This window comes from Macrobrachium nipponense, chromosome 33 (assembly GCF_015104395.2).
Source record: "Macrobrachium nipponense isolate FS-2020 chromosome 33, ASM1510439v2, whole genome shotgun sequence".
Classification (NCBI taxonomy): Eukaryota; Metazoa; Arthropoda; class Malacostraca; order Decapoda; family Palaemonidae; genus Macrobrachium; species Macrobrachium nipponense.
Window position 1 is genome coordinate 20,839,882 of NC_087219.1, and position 15,294 is coordinate 20,855,175.

General features: G+C 45.9%; 1 protein-coding gene across 3 annotated transcripts in view; it reads left to right on the forward strand.

Moving 5' to 3' along the window:
* Nucleotides 1-15,294, forward strand: part of LOC135203006 (uncharacterized) — a 158,574-nt gene that overhangs the window by 120,144 nt on the left and 23,136 nt on the right. The window lies entirely within an intron of this gene.

Consider the following 15,294-nt stretch of genomic DNA (forward strand, 5'->3'; position numbering starts at 1 on the left):
ACTCTTGTTTATTCTCGGGATTGGCATACGCTTAATTTTGGACTGGATTAGGACTTGGATTTGGTTTTTTCTATTAAGATGGCTGAAGTTAAAGTAACACCTAAGTTTAGGGTTTGTGCAAGGGAAGAATGCAGAACTAGGTTGTTTAAAGCAGAGGTAGATCCTCATACACTTTGTAGTAAATGTAGAGGTTCTGAATGTGCGTTTGATAGAACTTGTGCGAATGTGAAGGGCTTACGGAGCAAGGATGGAAGGATTTAGCTTCTTATATTAAGAAAAGAGAGAAGGATAGAGCTAGGAAAGCGTCAGCTAGAAGCTCGAGTAGATCTTGTTCTTTTGAGCCTGATTAGAAACTAACAAGCTAGATGATGTTTCTCCCATAACCTCAGCCCCTTCTCCCTGTGTTGAATCTAAGGATTCATTTTCAGAAATGGAAAAAATGAGATCCTCGATCAGGGAGCTTCAGGAGCAGCTTAAAGCTATGGAAACACAAGGTAAGAGTGTCAGTAAATACAGTGACCCAGTGCAGTGGAGGGGGCGTCTGATCGGCTCCGCATTGCTCCTAGGCCTAGACCGCTTCCAAACTACCCAGGACCAGGGGAGGAGGAATGTCAAAAGCCGCAGGGAGGATGTGGAGCATCCCAACGATCAGGCGTCCCTTCGGCAGATCCTGAAGTAACGACCCAGGCTGCCTTGGATAGCCGTAGAAAAGGCATCCTGGAAGAGTGTTTTTCTGCGTCGGACTCCTCCTCGTCCAGGCGTGGATGGAGCTCTGCTTCGAAGTCTCGTCCTCTGAAGAGATCGTGGGTAGCGCCGAAAGGAGACGCTTTTGATTCAAGCCCAGAGCGATTTCCAGAGGATTTTCCTTCGACTAAGTAAGAAGGCGAGAAGACCGTCTCCAGCCGCCTCAAGAAATCCGACTAAGCTTTTCCTGCTTAATCTACAGGAGCAAATATCCTCCTTGGTAGGCGCTCTACATAAGGATTCGTCTCGAAGAAAAGACTCCTCCCTTCCAGTGAAGAGATCGAAGTTTTCTTCTCCTGGTAGTAGGAGAGAAGTTTCTCACTCTAGCAGGCGCTGTCACCGGAGAGACTCTCTCGTTCTCCCTTTAAACGATCCTCTCCTATCTATAGGAAGAAAGTTCCCAGCGGTAGCCGCTCGCAGAGCAAGCGATCAGCTACGTCTCTTAGGAGAAGTCAGGAGTCGGACTCCTCTTCTGAGGATCAGGATAGGCGTCAAGAGCCTAAGAAGCAGGAGCTTTTTAGACACATAGAGTTGACAGAGCCTAGTAGGCGCCAAGAATATCAGAGGCTATAGAGCCTAACAGACGCCAGGAGTCTTGTGAGAGGCGTCAAGAGCCTACCAGGAGTCACGACAAGCGCCAGGAGTCAAGCAGGCGCCAGGAATCAAGCAGGCTTCAGGAGTCAGCAGGCGTCAGGAGTCGGTAGGCGCCAGGAGTCTAGCAGACGCCAGGAGTCGAGCAGGCGTCAGGAGTCGAGTAGGCGACAGGCTCCTTGTACGAGCTTAGGTCAGAGTAAGACCCCTTCGCACTTTATGAGTTCTTCGGAGAGTAGGAGCCCTTCACCTGGTAGGAAACAGGTTCCTGAGAGAAGATCTCGTGCGTTTAAGAAACTCTTATTGCGCCTTGTAGTAGCAAGGATTTTGTCACACGGACGACGTTCTGCTTCGTTTGACAGAAGTCCCTCGACAACTAAGAACCGCTCTTCTCCGAAAGGATCCCCTACAGCCGGAGACTTAGAAGAAGTGTCGGATGAAGAATTACCAGTGGATGTAGTAGTCTCTGATTATAAGAGATTGTCCTTGTTGTTGTTGCAGGAGTTCGGGGATAAGCTTCAACCAGCGGATCCGCCCTCTCCAGGATCTTTGCTATCAAGCACGAAGTCTCCAAAAGCATCCTCATATTGTAAAAATGCGTCCAGCCCTTAGTATGAAAAAAGCGTTCAAAGGATTTGGCGAATGGCTTAAGAATAAAAGAGAGGCCGGGCAAGACTGTTTTTTTTTCATGCCCTCCTTCAAAGTTGACGGGTAAACCTGGAAGATGGTACGATACCCAGGAACCTATGGGCTTAGGACTGCCTCATCGGCAGACGCAGATTACGCTTCCTTAGTAGATTCTTCAAGGAGGCGCGCTCTACTATCAGCAAAAGCTACTTGGGGGATGTGTGAACTGGACCATCTACTAAAGGGACTCTTAGGACACTCGAAGTATTCAATTTTATGGACTGGGCTTTGGGAGCCCTTGCGAAAGAGAGCCCAAGATCCCGAATTTGTCACTATGGACGAATTATCGAGTGTATTATCGTGTCTGGACAGAGCGTGATGGACGGTTCGGTGGAAGTGGCTGCTCTTTTTGGATCGGGAGTTTTGAAAAAGAGAGCAGTGTACGGGTCTTTCCTGTCCAAGTCAGTATCTCCTCCTTACAGAGGTCGGCCTTGCTATATTCGCCACTTTCGAACCACCTTTTCCCACAGGACACGGTGAGGGATGTAGCAAAATCATTAGCTGGAAAAGCCACGCAGGATTTACTGACACAGTCAGCAAAGAGGTTCAAGCCCTGCTGTTTTCCTTTTCAAAAGAAGGATAAAGCACCTCTCAGCACCCTTTCCCTTTCCGAGGAGCCTCTTCCTCCTCAGAACCCTTTTTAGACGTAGAAGACCGGATACCAGAGGAAGACCTTCCAGGAGACCCGCAGGGAAGGCAAAATGAAGAAGAAGTCCTCCAGATAGCGTAGGCGCCAGACTGTCGAACTTTGCCAGAGCTGGGCGAAGAGAGGGGCGGACAGCTGGACCCTCTCGATCCTCGAGAGAGGATACCTCATCCCCTTCAGGGAATATCCTCCCTTAACAAGAACTCCAAGGGAGTTAACAGCGAGATACAAGGATCCTGTCAAGAGTCAAGCTCTCCTGCAAGCAGTAGAACTTATGTTGCAGAAAAGGGCAATAGAACCGGTTCAAGATCTCCATTCACCAGGTTTCTACAACCGTCTATTCCTGGTACCAAAAGCCTCGGGCGGGTGGAGGCCGGTTTTGGACGTAAGTGCGCTGAACGTCTTTGTGATAAAGAAGAAGTTCTCGATGGAGACCTCTTCCTCTGTACTTTCTGCTCTTCGTCCAGGGGACTGGATGGTATCCCTGGACCTTCAAGATGCATATTTCCATGTGCCAATTCATCCGGCATCAAGGAAATACCTAAGATTCATGTCACAGGGAAGAGTGTTTCAATTTCGAGCGCTTTGCTTCGGCCTTTCGACGGCCCCGCAAGTCTTCACGGGTATCCTAAGGAATGTGGCGCATTGGCTACATTTAGAAGGGATCAGAATCTCGATGTATTTGGACGACTGGCTAATACGAGCAAAGTCGAAGCAAACAGTGTCTGGAGGACCTTTCGGTAACATTAAAGATGACGCAGTCATTGGGACTCCTAGTCAACCTCGAGAAGTCCCAGCTGGATCCCCAGCAGAACATAGTTTATCTGGGGATTCGGATGGATTCTCGGGGGTTTTCTAGCGTCTCCATCAACAGAGAGAATAGAGCGCTGCCTTACAAAGGTGTCAGTATTTCTAGGGAAAAGAGCATTGTTTCCGCGAGGGAGTGGATGAGTTTGCTGGGAACCATTTCCTCGTTGGAGCAGTTCGTTTCCCTAGGGAGACTGCACCTAAGACCCCTTCAGTATTTATCTGATGGAGAACTGGGATAAAGTTCCCAGGACCTCGAAGAGTCATTCAGGATAACGGACAAGGTCAAACAAGATCTTCGGTGGTGGTTAGAACCCGAAGAAACTCGGTCCAAGGAATATCCTTGCACATAAAGAGCCCTCTCCGAGCGTTGTTTGCATACGCATCGGACGTAGGGTGGGGAGCAACGTTGGATTCGCAAGAAGTGTCGGGAACCTGGGAAGGAGCTCAGGTGTCCTGGCACATAAACAAAAAGGAACTGAAAGCCATTCACCTAGCTCTCTTGCACTTTCAAGAACAGATATTAGGATCGATCATTCAGGTCAATTCCGACAACACGACAGCCCTAGCATATATCAGGAAGCAAGGGGGAACTCATTCATTCTCCCTTTACGAGGACAGCGAGGGAGTTTGTTGCTTTGGGCGCAAGAGAAGCAGATCTCTCTTCTAACGAGATTTATCATCCGGGAGAGAGAAATGTTCGAGCGATCTGCTAAGGCAGAAGAAACCAAGTGCTCCCACCGAATGGACTCTCAACCCTCAGTGTGCGATCAGTTATGGGGGTTTATGGGGAAGGCCGAACGTAGACTTGTTCGCAACCAACTGGAACAAGAGGTTAGAGAATTATTGCTCCCCCATCGCAGATCCAAGAGCAATAGCGATAGACGGCCTCCTCATGGATTGGAAGGGAATAGACGGGTACGCTTTTCCCCCCTTCAAAACTGGTAGGGGAAGTAATAAGAAAAGTTTGCCTCCTCAGAGGGAACGAAATTAACTTTGATCGCCCCTTTTTGGCCAGCCCTAGATTGGGTGACAGAGTTGGCTGGAGTGGATAGTGGATCTTCCCAGATCGCTCCCACTAAGGAGCGATCTTCTCAAACAACCCCACTTCGACAGGTATCACAAAAACCTCCCGCTCTAAGTCTGAACTGCCTTCAGACTATCGAAGGACTCGCTTAGAGGCGAGGTGGGGGTTCTCGCGAAGCTTCAAAAGCAATCGCAAGAGGCCAGGAGGACCATCCACATTACGTGGTGTACCAGTCGAAGTGGGAAGTGTTTAGAAGATGGTTGCAGGACGCATGAGCTATCCGCTCTTCCAGTACCTCTATAACCGACATTGCAAATTTTCTTCTTTACCTTAGAAGTAAGTGTGGCCTAGCTGTATCTACGATCAAGGGGTATAGAAGTATGCTGGCCTCGGTGTTTAGGCATAGGGGTCTGGATGTGTCGGACAATAAGGATCTCCATGACCTTATTAGGTCTTTCGAGACCTCAAAAAGTCAGAATAATAAAAATCCCAGTTGGAACTTGGATATAGTGCTTCATTATCTGATGTGCTGAAAGATTCGTACCTTCCAATAATTCTTCTTTTAAAGATTTGACAAGGAAGTCTCTATTCCTGTTCGCCTTAGCCACGGCAAAAACGGGTGAGTGAGCTTCAAGCGTTAGAGGGCAGAGTGGGTTTTAAGAAGGAGGCTGCAATTTGCTCTTTTAAGCCTCTCTTCTTAGCCAAGAACGAAAACCATCAAAACCGTGCCTAGAAGCTTTCGAAGTGAAGGCACTCTCTTCTCTTACGGGGGAAGAACAGGAGAAGACCCTTTGTCCAGTTAAGAGGCTAAAAAATTTATTTACACAAAGAAAGTCTCTTTTGGGAGGTACGCAGGAAAGTATTTGGTGTTCGGTCAAGGATCCTACAAGGCCAATATCAAAAAAACGCCCTTACGTTTTCATTAAAGACATTATTAAGGAAGCGCATCTTAACATGTGGTGAAGAACAATTTAAACTCCTCAGGGTAAAAGCACACGAAGTGAGGGCCATAGCAACCTCAATGGCTTTTATAAAACGTGGTCCCTTCAAAATCTAATTGAATCCACGTATTGGAAGTGTAACTCAGTGTTCGCCTCTTTCATTACTAAGGGATGTGAGAGTTTACTTATGAGAAGTGCTTTCACTGGGAGCGTATGTGTCCGCGGATTTAGTGCTGGGAGGAGGAGCTGAGGTTAATCCTAATTAGTTAGGTTATGTAATTTTAACATTATGGGTGTTTGTTTGGTTTTTATGGTTGACTGAAAGAGGGTATAGGAATAACCCTTTTCAGTTCTTAGATTTAACATGGTTAGGAAGGTCAGGTGGTCGGGATTAACTTTTGGTCTCCTCGTTGTGCAGTTATGTAAAGCCTAAAGCTCTGTCAGTAAGAGGGCTAGCCCCCATTGATAAGATACCGGTCAGGCTCTGCCATGTAAGCGGGTAAGCCCCATTGGTACGATCCATGCAGGTTCTGTCGCGTAAGCGGGCTAGCCCCCATTGACATGATCCAGAAGGGCTGTTCGGTCATAGGTGGTTTACCTCACTGAAGCTCTTGAGGCATGCAGACTAAATGACAGTAATCATGAAGTCTTCGGCCCAAACAGGTAAGAACCAAGGATTGATATCCTACAACAATTGTTGTTTCCCGTTATCAAATTTTTTTTTTTTATATATATAGCTGTCTCTCGCCCTCCACCAAGGGTGTCAATCAGCTAAGTATATATCTGCCGGGTAAGTTGCATGTATAAAAATGATATTGTTAAGATACAATAAAGTTTTATACATACTTACCTGGCAGATATATACGATTAAGGGCCCACCCAGCCTCCCCTCAGGAGACAGGTGGGTAAGAGAAAATCTGGCTCAGAAAACGGGAATGGTCTGGATTCCGCCACCACAGCGGCGGGAATGGTAGATCACCTGACCTACCTGTAGCGTGTGCCGCGAGTTTGAATTCTGTCGGGACGACGGAGTCTATAGCTAAGTATATATCTGCCAGGTAAGTATGTATAAAACTTTATTGTATCTTAACAATATCATTTTTAGCTGGTACCTGGTCCAAAGTGCATCTATGCATAGATTGGTAATAGTTAGTGTGCATTTGTTACATCTGTGTTTTTAGTCAAAACTTTAGCTCATTCATCACTGATGTATTTGAGAACAAAAAGTCATCATCAAACCTCAGTTCAAATGTTAAAATAGTAAAAAAATATCATAATATTAATATTTCTTCCAATGCAATCATAAAATTTTGAATACGTAGTCCCATTTGATTGTTTCTATGCCTCAACGCTGAAAACACAAAGTAAATAAGAAAATACATATTACTGTGACCAGAACACATTCACTGATATCAGCAAGTGGGCATAGCCTGTGTGACGCAAGCATTAGAGTGGCTGCATCTTGAACCACCAGGAACATAGGTCTATAAGAGTAACGACAATGAAATTATCTTGAAAATATTTATTTAATACTTGGTATAGAAACATTTGGATTTTCATAAAAATAAAATTATTTGTTATATTTCTTAACCACTTAAAAAATTATGGCTTACTAGCAAGTATTTGCTTATGCAATTATTTCCTAGGCATAAGTGTGTTAGATTTCTTTACTTACTATAAATACATTTCACTTGGCATTGACATTTCTGTATTAACAATTTCTGGCCAGAAAGCATATGAAGTTATCTACACATACAGCTATACATTCTTGCACTTCAAGTTCCCTTATGAATTAATAAATTATTTGCCAAAAGCAAGCAGAAGAACATTTTAAAAAATGATATTTTAAACCAATTAAGAAACTTAAGTGTTCCAAAGGCCTCGATATTAATACTAAATAGATATTTCAATTAATAGCCATTTTCTTTACATATATAATTTGAATGAGCATCGTCTTTTATTCTTCAAAGAACAAGTAACCTTTGTAAATAAATTCTTAGTAACCGAGATTATATAGCAGATGGTGTTGATTATTTTTTTAGGCCTTTAAATAATTTTGCAATATACAGGCAGCTTGAACACAGGTAAAACTTCAACATTCAAAGAAAACTTGTAATGCATATTCCTTTATTGAAAATGTTATGATTTGAGCTAATTAGGTTTACTGTGATAATGTTGCAGAGGTATAGTTACGTTGATCAGTTCAAGGAGCATGTTAAGTGCACCGTTATAGACAGCACCACTAACCTTATCACACCGTTCTTTGAGCTAAGCTATAAAAAAACAATCAGTTTATATCAATCCGTAAAGGGGCTCATATTTATTTAACCATAGGAAAAATAGTGTTAGCTGTGAATTCGCAAACTTGTCGACATGTATGACATTGGAAATGAAAGTAAAAGTTTTAACACTGTAACAGCTACATTGAGTCTCAGATTTTGGATGATACAAATATGAGAATGACATGACTGTACATATTTTGTACTTTATGTATATTATTTGTGAGTTCCTTTAGATTTTGTTTATTTTTTCTGTTCAAAAATAAATTTTTGTACATGAACTTTCCTGTCAGACATATACTTAGCTTACGTCTCTGACGTCACGATAGAATTCAAAACTCGCGGCAAACGCGACAGGTAGGTCAGGTGATCTACCTTACCCGCCGCTGGGAAGCGGGTGTAAGAACCAACATACCTTTCTTGCCAGATTTTTTCTGTCGTCGGTGTCGACTACACCTGTTGTCGGTACCTCTTGACAGTTGGATTCTTTGCTCGTTTTTGCCCTGGATTGTTTCTACGGACTTTTGGTGAAGTACCTGATCTGTTGGCCTGGCATTCGCGATTTGTGGACCGTTATTTGACTTTTCTTTGGATTTTTCTTTGGATTCATGATGTCTGATGTTGATACTAAGAAAAACTGCTATGTCAGAGTTTGTTGTATGACTGAGTGTAAGGTGAGGCTACCGAAAGCTGCGGTAGACCTCACACAGTATGTTTGAAGTGTAGAGGGATGAATGCACCTTTAATAACCCTTGTAACAAATGTGAAAAGCTGAATGAAGATGAATGGAAGTCTTTGTCTTCCTACTTGAGGAAGCTTGAAAAAGATAAAGTTAGGAAAGCTTCTTCTAGGAGCAGTAGTAGATCTCGTATTAGCGAGTTGGATGTAGATAATCCTATTTTAGAAGTAGCTCCTTTGTCAGTTTCAGCTCCTGCTCCCTGCACTGAAGCCGAAGATGCGCCTTCGGAAGTGGCTTCCATGAAAGCCACCATTCGCAGCATGGAGATGAAAATTAAACATTTGGAAGGTAAGAGTGATTCTAATAGTGAATTGTGCAGTGATCCCAGTGCAGTGGAGGGTGCGTCTGATCGGCTCCCTAATGCTTCCAGGCCCTAGACCTCTTCCAGACTACCCCGTCCACCCAGTGGAGGAGGAAAGTCGAAAGCCGCAGGAAGGTTAGGGAGCATCCCCACCGGTCAGGCGTCCCCTCGGTAGTGCCTGTTGCTCGTTCCCAGGCTACCTTGGATCGCGCCAAGAGAGAAGTCTTGCGCAAATGCTTCTCGTCTTCGCCTTCGCCCTCTCCTAAACGAGGAAGCCTCGCGCCCTTCGAAGAGAGCCTGGAACACTCCCTGTGCCCTTCCCTCCAGCCCTGAAGTTTTTTCGGAACAGCCTGAGGTGGAAGCGAAGAAACGGAAGAGATCTCTTGAGTATCGTTCCCCGAGCAGAGATCGAGCCTCGTCACCTGTTCAAGACTTTGGAAAATCTCCTGCAAGGGTGTTGGCTAGTCTTCATGGCACAGATTTTCGGCTCTGGCTGACTCTCCCTTTGCGTGACTTCTCGTCGTAGGAAGGACGTCTCGCTGCCTGTAAAGAAGTCCAGGCTCCCCTCTCCCGACTCTCGCTATGCGACGGAAGCGGTTCACTCTTCTGGGCGCTCGGAGTCTTGCAGGAGGCTTTCTTCTTCGGACAAGATCCCGGCTTCGTCCAAGCGTCAGTCGCCTGACAGACAGGATACCTTTGTTTCTCCTTCGGACAAGGAGCAGGCTTCTCGTAGGAGATCTTCGCCCTACAGACGCTCTTCTCGAGACAGAATCTCTCCCCTTAATAGGCAACAAGAGCCTAGTAGGCGCTACTCGCCTCGTAGCCGCACTTCGTCTTGCCTACACTCTCCTGTTGATAAGCGCCCTAAATCGGACAGGCGCTCTTCGCTGGACAGGCGTCAAGAGCTTGTTAGGCGCGTTTCTCCTGGCAGGCGCTCTTCTGACTTTCACTCTCCTCGAGTCAGGCGCCGAGATCCTAGCAGGCGCTTCTCCCCTTGTAGGCGCTCGTCGCCAGAGATCCTCTCTCCTCGGTTCAGGCGCCAAGAGCCTGGTAGCCGCTTCTCGTATGGCAGACGCTGTTCGCCTGGTAGCCGCTCTCCTTTGGATAGGCGCCAAGAGCCTGATAGAAGTTTTTCTTCAAACAGGCGCTATGCTCCTGACAGCCCGCCTTACTCCTGTTCTTAGGCTCCAAGAATTCTGGAAAACGCACTCCTCCAGACAAGAAGGATTTTGCAAGTAGGCACGGTTCTGAAGCTTTGTCTACAAGACGTAAACGTCTTACTTCCTCTAGAGACTTTTATAAGGATAGTCGCGCCTCTAAGGATCATGAGGGTTCTTCAGCTCAGGAAGAACAGGATCCCTCAGAAGAAGAAGGAACAAAAGACTCCTCTGTTTCCTCCTATAAGAGGTTAACAGATTTACTCCTGCAAGAGTTCGGAGATATCCTTTCTCCTGTGGCTCCTCCTTCTCTTTCTTTATTCTCCACTTCGAAGACTTAGAAGGTTTCGTCTTGTGTAAGGATGAAACCTACTGTTTCCATGAAGAAGGCGCTTAGAGGTTTTGGGGAATGGCTCCTTTCTAAGGAAGAGAAAGGGAAGACTGTTTTCTCTTTCCCTCCCCAGTCTAAAACTGACTGGCAGATTAGGATTCTGGTACGAATCGGGCGAACCTTTAGGCCTCGCTCTCCCTTCGTCTGCGGACTCGGACTTCTCTTCATTGGTGGATTCTGCTCGTCGATCCGCCCTCCTGTCCGCCAAGACTACGTGGGGGATGAACGAACTTGACCACCTACTGAAGGGAATGTTCCGAGTCCTGGAAGTTTTCAACTTCCTTGATTGGTCTTTAGGAGTTCTGGCCAAGAAGACCCAGACCCCAGATTCACTGTCTCCTGAAGATCTTAACTGCGTCCTCACTTGCATGGACAAAGCAGTGAGAGACGGCTTGAGTGAAGTCACCTCACTGTTTGGAGCTGGAGTTATTAAGAAGCGGTCAGTCTACTGTTCGTTTCTCACTAAGGCAGTTTCACATGCACAAAGGGCCTCTCTTATGTATGCTCAACTCTCTCCTCTTCTTTTCCCCAAGAAAATTATTCAGGATGTCTCGAGTGCCCTATCAGCTAAGGCTACTCAGGACATGTTAGCCCAGGCGGCCAGGAAACCTCGCTCTGTCTTCCAACCCAAGGCCAAGAAAGAGACTCCTCTGAGGCAGGAGCCCTTTCGAGGAGGACCCGCTGTCAGAGGTTCTTCAACCAGAGGAACTAGACCTTTTAAGAGAGGTAAAACCTTCTCTAGGTCAGTCAGAGGGAAGAAATAGCGATCAAGGACTCCAGACATCAGTGGGTGCCAGACTACTGAAATTTGCCGACGTCTGGGCCCACAAAGGGGCAGACAATTGGTCACTATCGATTGTCAGCAAAGGATACCTCATTCCCTTCTCGTCAAGACCACCATTGACGACAACTCCGAGGGAGTTGGTGGCCAAGTACAAGGACCCCATCATGAATCAAGCCTTTCTCTAGCAGTAGATCTCATGCTAGAGAAGGAGGCTATAGAACTAGTGAAAGATCCCCGCTCTGCGGGTTTTTACAACAGACTATTCCTAGTTCCGAAGAACTCAGGAGGATGGAGACCGGTTTTGGATGTAAGCGCCCTGAACGTCTTTGTGGAAAAGAGGAAATTCGCCATGGAGACAACTTCGATCAGTGTTAGCGGCTCTTCGTCCAGGGGACTGTTTATGGTGTCACTAGACCTTCAGGACGCTTACTTTCATGTGCCGATCCATCCTTCTTCACGGAAGTATCTGCGATTCATGATGGGAGGAAACATCTTCCAATTCAAGGCCTTGTGCTTCGGCCTGTCGACTGCACCCCAAGTTTTCACGGGGTTAATGAAAAACGTGGCGCAGTGGCTACATTTGGAGGGAGTGAGGGTGTCGCTTTATCTCGACGACTGGCTAATCAGAGCAGAGTCTCAAGAAAGATGTCTGGAGGACCTTCAAAAGACCCTTACATTGGCAAGTTCTCTGGGACTTCTGGTGAACTTCCAGAAGTCTCAATTAATCCCCAGTCAAGAGCGGATCTATCTGGGGGATTCAGATAGTTTCTCTGGCTTTTTCGGGCTTTTCGTTTTCCGTTGCCAGAGAGGATAGCTCGTTGCTACGAGAAACTAACGACCTTCCTAGAGAAAGATGCATTGCAACCAAGAGAGGGAGTGGGATGAGTCGTTGCTGGGGACAACCTCTCCTCTGTTGGAGCAATTCGTCTTTCTCTAGGAAGGTTGCATCTCAGGCCTCTACAGTTCTTCCTATACCGAACTGGGAGGCGTCTCTCCCTAGATCTGGATTCCCTTCAAGATCTCAAGGGGAATCAAGAGGGACCTTCGGTGGTGGAACAACCCACTACGTTTTGTGGAAGGAATGTCTCTTTACATGCCGAACCCCAACCATGTGTTGTTTTCCGACGTGTCGGAAGCAGGTTGGGGAGCGACGCTCGGGACAAGAGAAGTGTCAGGCACCTGGAAGGGGGATCAGGTGTCCTGGCACATCAACAAGAAAGAGTTGATGGCAGTCTGGATGGCATTGAAAGCCTTCGAGCCCCACTCCGAAATGCAGTAGTTTCAGTTCATTCGGACAACACAACAGCCTTGGCGTACATCAAAACACAGGGGGGGACACACTCCTTCTCCCTGTACGAAACAGCAAGGGATCTTCTGCTCGTGGTCTCAATCAAGGAAGATCAGTCTTTCTCACCAGATTCGTACAGGGAGAAAGGAACGTCAGGGCCGATCTCCTGAGCAGGAAGAATCAACTCCTGCCTTCCGAGTGGACCCTCCACTCAGAAGTATGCCAAGACCTGTGGAGAAGATGGGGCAGGCCTCACATCGACCTCTTTGCAACAGCAAGGAACGCAAGGATCGAACTTTACTGCTCCCCGATCTCAGACCCAGGAGCAGTATCAGTGGATGCGTTTCTCCTAGATTGGACAGGTCTAGATGTCTACGCCTTTCCCCCCTTCAAAGTACTGGGACAAACCCTCAAGAAATTTGCTATCTCGGAGATGACAAGAATGACGCTAGTAGCTCCGTTCTGGCCCGCCCAAGATTGGTTCACAGAGGTACTGGAATGGTTGGTGGACTTTCCAAGAGCACTTCCACAAAGACAAGATTTGCTCAGACAACCCCACTTCGACAGGTATCACAGAAACCTCCCCGCTCTCAAATCTGACTGGCTTTCGACTGTCAAAAGTCTTGTCAGAGCGAAGGGGTTTTCGACAAAAGCTGCTAAGGCTATCGCCTCAGCTAGAAGACCTTCGACCCTTAAAGTCTACCAGTCGAAGTGGGACGTCTTTCGCCGGTGGTGCAGGAACCAGAAGTTTTCCTCTTCCAGTACCTCTGTGACTCAGATAGCAGATTTCCTAGTTTTCCTCAGAGAAAAATGTGGTTTGGCAGTATCCACTATCAAAGGATACCTGAGCATGCTGGCTGCAGTGTTCAAACATAGGAACTTAGATCTTTCGAATAACAAAGATCTACATGATCTATTAAGATCTTTCGAAACTTACAAGAAAACTTCGAACGAAGTTCCAAGTTGGAATCTGGACGTGGTTCTTTGTTCCTGGAGGTCCTCTAGGTTTGAGCCACCACATTTAGCCTCCTTCAAAGATCTTACGAGGAAAGCTCTATTTCTCATGGCTCTAGCATCCGCTAAAAGGGTTAGTGAGATTCATGCCCTAGAAGGAAGGGTAGGTTTCAAAGGAGATTCCGTGGTTTGTTCCTTCCTTCCTTCGTTTTTAGCAAAGAATGAGAACCCCTCAAATCCTTGGCCAAGGAGCTTTGAGGTTCGTGGATTATCTGCCCTAGTAGGGGAAGAACCTGAAAGAACTCATTGCCCTGTTAGGAGTTTAAGATACTACCTTCAGAAGAAGAAAACCCTTAAGGGCATTGAGGACAGACTATGGTGCTCTGTAAAGGGACCCCAGCAGACCATTGTCGAAAAATGCGCTGTCTTTTTCTTCATTAGAAGTCTTGTGAAGGAAGCACATAGATCTTGTAATGAAGAACATTTCAAGCTCCTAAAAGTCAAGGCTCATGAAGTGAGAGCCATTGCCACTTCCTTGGCCTTTAATAAGAATATGTCTCTTCAGAATCTGATGAAAACTACATTCTGGAGATGTAATTCAGTATTCGCCAACCACTACCTAAAAGACGTCCAGTAAATTACGTATGACGAGTGCTTCGCATTAGGCCCGTACGTATCGGCGGATTCGGTGCTGGGGCAGGGAGCTGGAACATATCCTTAGTAGTTTTTTCCCTTGTTTTGGTAATTGAGTTCATATGGTTGTATGAAAAATGATGCAGGTAGGCATCTTTTTTCGTTTCGTAATACTAATAACTTTAGTTTGGTTAGGTGATCGGATTTTCGGTTTGGTATCTGAAGCTGCCCGTGCACGTGGATATCAAGTCCCGTTAGTAGACCCAAAGAGTCTTTTCAGCTGTAGGTCACGCCCTCGCTGTAGCTCTTATGCCTATGCAGACTAATAGACAGTATCTATGAAGTCTTCAGCCTAAACAGGTAAGAACCAAGGTTATTTTTATCCTACAACAGGTGTTGTTTACCTTTTCTTTGTTATTTTCTGTCTTGTACCCTCCACCAAGGGTGTCAATCAGCTAAGTATATGTCTGACAGGAAAGTTCATGTACAAAAATGATATTGTTATTTTACAATAAAGTTTTGTACATACTTACCTGGCAGACATATACGATTGATGGCCCGCCCAGCCTCCCCTCAGGAGACAGGTATAAGAGAGAAAAAATCTGGCAAGAAAGGTATGTTGGTTCTTACACCCGCTTCCCAGCGGTGGGTAAGGTAGATCACCTGACCTACCTGTTCGCGTTTGCCGCGAGTTTTGAATTCTGTCGTGACGTCAGAGACGTAAGCTAAGTATATGTCTGCCAGGTAAGTATGTACAAAACTTTATTGTAAAATAACAATATCATTTTACATTTGAGACTTACCTAGCAATTATAAATAGCTGCAAGCTTCCTACTACAGTCAAAAATTATATTCGAAGTGGCGCCGCCATCTCTTGTGTAGGTGAACAGGACCCGCACACTTTCAGGAGTGGGAGGTACCAAACTGTAGAGCTCTATGTATATATTTCCATTCTTTGGTGACATACATGTTTAACTCTGTTTGTGGTGGTTTTGTTGCTATTTAGCTTTGGATTAGACATCAATATGTCAGATTCCAGCGCTTTAAGTATTAGATATTGTACTGAGGGGTGTAAGACTAGACTTAGCAAATTTTCTTATGACTCCCCTACCAAATTTATTGAATGTAGGGGCCAGGATTGTTCGATAGATTTAACCTGTCCAGAATTGGGAGGAAAGTTAATGGAATACCTTAAAATTGCAATTAGGTAGACTTACAGGGATAGGAAAAAGTAAGCAGCTCTTAGAGCTGAAAGAAGGGCTTCTTTGGAGATTCATGAAGTAGCTGAAGAGGTTACTCTCTTATCTTCCTTCCTTCTATAATGT